Source organism: Cucurbita pepo, chromosome 16 (assembly GCF_057944985.1).
Source record: "Cucurbita pepo subsp. pepo isolate OVF chromosome 16, ASM5794498v1, whole genome shotgun sequence".
Classification (NCBI taxonomy): domain Eukaryota; kingdom Viridiplantae; phylum Streptophyta; class Magnoliopsida; order Cucurbitales; family Cucurbitaceae; genus Cucurbita; species Cucurbita pepo.
This window is the reverse complement of record NC_141813.1, coordinates 2,866,580-2,873,198: the sequence shown is the minus strand read 5'-3', so window position 1 is coordinate 2,873,198 and position 6,619 is coordinate 2,866,580. Positions and strand designations below refer to the sequence as shown.

Genomic DNA, 6,619 nt, shown 5'->3' with positions numbered 1-6,619 from the left:
GGAGCCGAGATGCGTTTCAATACAAATGCACATCATGCCGCCAAATGCACGGATGCATAAGCATTTTGTTCAATGAACCTAATGAACAAATTGGGTAAATTTGAAAGTGGATTGTAAAAACGTTGAAAGAATTATAAAATCCCAAGGGGGAAGAAAAAAATGAAGATATGGGGAAAGTGGGATGACGTCATATTGAGAGGATGATTGTATTGCGTTTTGGCTAGTAAAAAAAAAAATGAACTTTTCGTCGCTTGAGAGATTCAAACTCTCACTGGGAAACCCCATGTACTTAGCAGGCACACGCCTTAACCACTTGGCCAAAGCGACTTTTTTGTTTTAGGAATGAATCTTGAAGAGGCTCTAGGGACAAGAAAGATAGATGATGAATGAGGAATCAATTACAACTTCGGGACCTATACGGTAGCTTAGAGCGCAGTAAAGGGTAAGCCCAACGTCCTATAGACCAAAGGAAAGTCGTGCAAACCTAGTAGAAGAAGGAAGCGATGAGGGCCTACAAGTAGGTTGGTTACTAAGTATATTTTTATACTTACACCTTTCCCCTTATCTAGTGTACTGGTCAACGTGGGGATATGCTCGGGAGCTCTACCATCATAGAAGGGTGTCGACCTGGAGTGTTGTTAGTCGTATTCGACCTGGGCCATGAATTAGTTGTATAATTTTTTGGGTTGATTTTGAATTCTTTTGTATCCCAAGCCCTAAACCAGGGGAACAAAACATTCCATATATAAGGGTGTGAATTCCTCTATTAGATCGTGAGATAACGGGCCAAAGTGGACAACATGTTTTAGCGGTGACTTTTGGCTAGTAAAAAAAAAAAATGAACTTTTCGTCGCCTGAGAGATTCAAACTCTCATTGGGAAACCCCATGTACTTAGCGGGCACACGCCTTAACCACTTGGCCAAAGCGACTTTTTTGTTTTAGGAATGAATCTTGAAGAGGCTCCAGGGACAAGAAAGATAGATGATTAATGAGGAATCAATTACAACTTCGGGACCTATACGGTAGCTTAGAGCGCAGTAAAGGGTAAGCCCAACGTCCTATAGACCAAAGGAAAGTCGTGGAAACCTAGTAGAAGAAGGAAGCGATGAGGGCCTACAAGTAGGTTGGTTACTAAGTATATTTTTATACTTACACCTTTCCCCTTATCTAGTGTACTGGTCAACGTGGGGATATGCTCGGGAGCTCTACCATCACAGAGGGGTGTTGACCTAGAGTGTTGTTAGTCGTATTCGACCTGGGCCATGAATTAATTGTATAATTTTTTGGGTTGATTTTGAATTCTTTTGTATCCCAAGCCCTAAACCAGGGGAACAAAACAATCCATATATAAGGGTGTGAATTCCTCTATTAGATCGTGAGATAACGGGCCAAAGTGGACAACATGTTTTAGCGGTGACTTTTGGCTAGTAAAAAAAAAATGAACTTTTCGTCGCCTGAGAGATTCAAACTCTCACTGGGAAACCCCATGTACTTAGCGGGCACACGCCTTAACCACTTGGCCAAAGCGACTTTTTTGTTTTAGGAATGAATCTTGAAGAGGCTCCAGGGACAAGAAAGATAGATGATTAATGAGGAATCAATTACAACTTCGGGACCTATACGGTAGCTTAGAGCGCAGTAAAGGGTAAGCCCAACGTCCTATTGACCAAAGGAAAGTCGTGGAAACCTAGTAGAAGAAGGAAGCGATGAGGGCCTACAAGTAGGTTGGTTACTAAGTATATTTTTATACTTACACCTTTCCCCTTATCTAGTGTACTGGTCAACGTGGGGATATGCTCGGGAGCTCTACCATCACAGAAGGGTGTCGACCTGGAGTGTTGTTAGTCGTATTCGACCTGGGCCATGAATTAGTTGTATAATTTTTTGGGTTGATTTTGAATTCTTTTGTATCCCAAGCCCTAAACCAGGGGAACAAAACATTCCATATATAAGGGTGTGAATTCCTCTATTAGATCGTGAGATAACGGGCCAAAGTGGACAACATGTTTTAGCGGTGACTTTTGGCTAGTAAAAAAAAAATGAACTTTTCGTCGCCTGAGAGATTCAAACTCTCACTGGGAAACCCCATGTACTTAGCGGGCACACGCCTTAACCACTTGGCCAAAGCGACTTTTTTGTTTTAGGAATGAATCTTGAAGAGGCTCCAGGGACAAGAAAGATAGATGATTAATGAGGAATCAATTACAACTTCGGGACCTATACGGTAGCTTAGAGAGCAGTAAAGGGTAAGCCCAACGTCCTATTGACCAAAGGAAAGTCGTGGAAACCTAGTAGAAGAAGGAAGCGATGAGGGCCTACAAGTAGGTTGGTTACTAAGTATATTTTTATACTTACACCTTTCCCCTTATCTAGTGTACTGGTCAACGTGGGGATATGCTCGGGAGCTCTACCATCACAGAAGGGTGTCGACCTGGAGTGTTGTTAGTCGTATTCGACCTGGGCCATGAATTAGTTGTATAATTTTTTGGGTTGATTTTGAATTCTTTTGTATCCCAAGCCCTAAACCAGGGGAACAAAACATTCCATATATAAGGGTGTGAATTCCTCTATTAGATCGTGAGATAACGGGCCAAAGTGGACAACATGTTTTAGCGGTGACTTTTGGCTAGTAAAAAAAAAAAATGAACTTTTCGTCGCCTGAGAGATTCAAACTCTCATTGGGAAACCCCATGTACTTAGCGGGCACACGCCTTAACCACTTGGCCAAAGCGACTTTTTTGTTTTAGGAATGAATCTTGAAGAGGCTCCAGGGACAAGAAAGATAGATGATTAATGAGGAATCAATTACAACTTCGGGACCTATACGGTAGCTTAGAGCGCAGTAAAGGGTAAGCCCAACGTCCTATAGACCAAAGGAAAGTCGTGGAAACCTAGTAGAAGAAGGAAGCGATGAGGGCCTACAAGTAGGTTGGTTACTAAGTATATTTTTATACTTACACCTTTCCCCTTATCTAGTGTACTGGTCAACGTGGGGATATGCTCGGGAGCTCTACCATCATAGAAGGGTGTCGACCTGGAGTGTTGTTAGTCGTATTCGACCTGGGCCATGAATTAGTTGTATAATTTTTTGGGTTGATTTTGAATTCTTTTGTATCCCAAGCCCTAAACCAGGGGAACAAAACATTCCATATATAAGGGTGTGAATTCCTCTATTAGATCGTGAGATAACGGGCCAAAGTGGACAACATGTTTTAGCGGTGACTTTTGGCTAGTAAAAAAAAAAAATGAACTTTTCGTCGCCTGAGAGATTCAAACTCTCATTGGGAAACCCCATGTACTTAGCGGGCACACGCCTTAACCACTTGGCCAAAGCGACTTTTTTGTTTTAGGAATGAATCTTGAAGAGGCTCCAGGGACAAGAAAGATAGATGATTAATGAGGAATCAATTACAACTTCGGGACCTATACGGTAGCTTAGAGCGCAGTAAAGGGTAAGCCCAACGTCCTATAGACCAAAGGAAAGTCGTGGAAACCTAGTAGAAGAAGGAAGCGATGAGGGCCTACAAGTAGGTTGGTTACTAAGTATATTTTTATACTTACACCTTTCCCCTTATCTAGTGTACTGGTCAACGTGGGGATATGCTCGGGAGCTCTACCATCACAGAGGGGTGTTGACCTAGAGTGTTGTTAGTCGTATTCGACCTGGGCCATGAATTAATTGTATAATTTTTTGGGTTGATTTTGAATTCTTTTGTATCCCAAGCCCTAAACCAGGGGAACAAAACAATCCATATATAAGGGTGTGAATTCCTCTATTAGATCGTGAGATAACGGGCCAAAGTGGACAACATGTTTTAGCGGTGACTTTTGGCTAGTAAAAAAAAAATGAACTTTTCGTCGCCTGAGAGATTCAAACTCTCACTGGGAAACCCCATGTACTTAGCGGGCACACGCCTTAACCACTTGGCCAAAGCGACTTTTTTGTTTTAGGAATGAATCTTGAAGAGGCTCCAGGGACAAGAAAGATAGATGATTAATGAGGAATCAATTACAACTTCGGGACCTATACGGTAGCTTAGAGAGCAGTAAAGGGTAAGCCCAACGTCCTATTGACCAAAGGAAAGTCGTGGAAACCTAGTAGAAGAAGGAAGCGATGAGGGCCTACAAGTAGGTTGGTTACTAAGTATATTTTTATACTTACACCTTTCCCCTTATCTAGTGTACTGGTCAACGTGGGGATATGCTCGGGAGCTCTACCATCACAGAAGGGTGTCGACCTAGAGTGTTGTTAGTCGTATTCGACCTGGGCCATGAATTAGTTGTATAATTTTTTGGGTTGATTTTGAATTCTTTTGTATCCCAAGCCCTAAACCAGGGGAACAAAACATTCCATATATAAGGGTGTGAATTCCTCTATTAGATCGTGAGATAACAGGCCAAAGTGGACAACATGTTTTAGCGGTGACTTTTGGCTAGTAAAAAAAAAATGAACTTTTCGTCACCTGAGAGATTCAAACTCTCACTGGGAAACCCCATGTACTTAGCGGGCACACGCCTTAACCACTTGGCCAAAGTGACTTTTTTGTTTTAGGAATGAATCTTGAAGAGGCTCCAGGGACAAGAAAGATAGATGATTAATGAGGAATCAATTACAACTTCGGGACCTATACGGTAGCTTAGAGCGCAGTAAAGGGTAAGCCCAACGTCCTATAGACCAAAGGAAAGTTGTGGAAACCTAGTAGAAGAAGGAAGCGATGAGGGCCTACAAGTAGGTTGGTTACTAAGTATATTTTTATACTTACACCTTTCCCCTTATCTAGTGTACTGGTCAACGTGGGGATATGCTCGGGAGCTCTACCATCACAGAAGGGTGTCGACCTAGAGTGTTGTTAGTCGTATTCGACCTGGGCCATGAATTAGTTGTATAATTTTTTGGGTTGATTTTGAATTCTTTTGTATCCCAAGCCCTAAACCAGGGGAACAAAACATTCCATATATAAGGGTGTGAATTCCTCTATTAGATCGTGAGATAACGGGCCAAAGTGGACAACATGTTTTAGCGGTGACTTTTGGCTAGTAAAAAAAAAAATGAACTTTTCGTCGCCTGAGAGATTCAAACTCTCACTGGGAAACCCCATGTACTTAGCGGGCACACGCCTTAACCACTTGGCCAAAGCGACTTTTTTGTTTTAGGAATGAATCTTGAAGAGGCTCCAGGGACAAGAAAGATAGATGATTAATGAGGAATCAATTACAACTTCGGGACCTATACGGTAGCTTAGAGCGCAGTAAAGGGTAAGCCCAACGTCCTATAGACCAAAGGAAAGTCGTGGAAACCTAGTAGAAGAAGGAAGCGATGAGGGCCTACAAGTAGGTTGGTTACTAAGTATATTTTTATACTTACACCTTTCCCCTTATCTAGTGTACTGGTCAACGTGGGGATATGCTCGAGAGCTCTACCATCACAGAAGGGTGTCGACCTGGAGTGTTGTTAGTCGTATTCGACCTGGGCCATGAATTAGTTGTATAATTTTTTGGGTTGATTTTGAATTCTTTTGTATCCCAAGCCCTAAACCAGGGGAACAAAACATTCCATATATAAGGGTGTGAATTCCTCTATTAGATCGTGAGATAACGGGCCAAAGTGGACAACATGTTTTAGTGGTTACTTTGGGCTAGTAAAAAAACAATGGACTTTTCGTTGCCTGAGAGATTCAAACTCTCACTGGGAAACCCCATGTACTTAGCAGGCACACGCCTTAACCACTTGGCCAAAGCGACTTTTTTGTTTTAGGAATGAATCTCGAAGAGGCACTAGGGACAAGAAAGATAGATGATTAATGAGGAATCAATTACAACTTCGGGACCTATACGGTAGCTTAGAGCGCAGTAAAGGGTAAGCCCAACGTCCTATAGACCAAAGGAAAGTCGTGGAAACCTAGTAGAAGAAGGAAGCGATTAGCGCCTACAAGTAGGTTGGTTCCTAAGTATATTTTTATACTTACACCTTCTTCCTTTTCTAGTGTATTGGTCAAGGTGGGGAGATGCTCGGGAGCACTACCATCACAGAGGGGTGTCGACCCGGAGTGTGGTTAGTTTTATTCGACCTCGGCCATGATTTAGTTGTATAATTTTTTGGGTTAATTTTGAATTCTTTTGTATCCCAAGCCCTTTTCCCCGTTTGTATATAACTTGAAATTTCTGACGCACGTGTTGTATGTCTTTTAAAGTGTAAAAATTTATCTTTTTATCGCTTCCATCCCAGTTCCAACATCGGTTTGAGAGGGAAACAAAGGTTTGAGTGGGGAACAAAACATTCCAAGCATGTGAATACCTCTATGAGATCGTGAGGTAACGGGCCAAAATGGACAACATGTTTTTGCAGTGGCCTTTGGCTAGTAAAAAAAAATGAATTTTTCGTCGCCTAAGAGATTCAAACTCTCACGGAGAAACCCTATGTACTTAGCAGGCACATGCCTTAACAACTCAGCCAAAGAAACTTTTTTGTTTTAGGAACAAATCTCGAAGAGGCAATAGGGACAACAAAGGTAGATGATTAATGAGGAATCAATTACAATTTCGGGACATACACGGTAGCTTAGAGTGCAGTAAAGGGTAAGCCCAACGTCCTATAGACCAAAGGAAAGTCGTGGAAAC

General features: G+C 42.0%; 1 non-coding gene across 1 annotated transcript; it reads right to left on the bottom strand.

Moving 5' to 3' along the window:
- Positions 1-245: 245 nt before the first annotated feature.
- On the bottom strand, positions 246-327 carry TRNAS-GCU (transfer RNA serine (anticodon GCU)). Its single transcript has one exon. It is a non-coding gene; the product is annotated as a tRNA-Ser (tRNA).
- Positions 328-6,619: the final 6,292 nt, after the last annotated feature.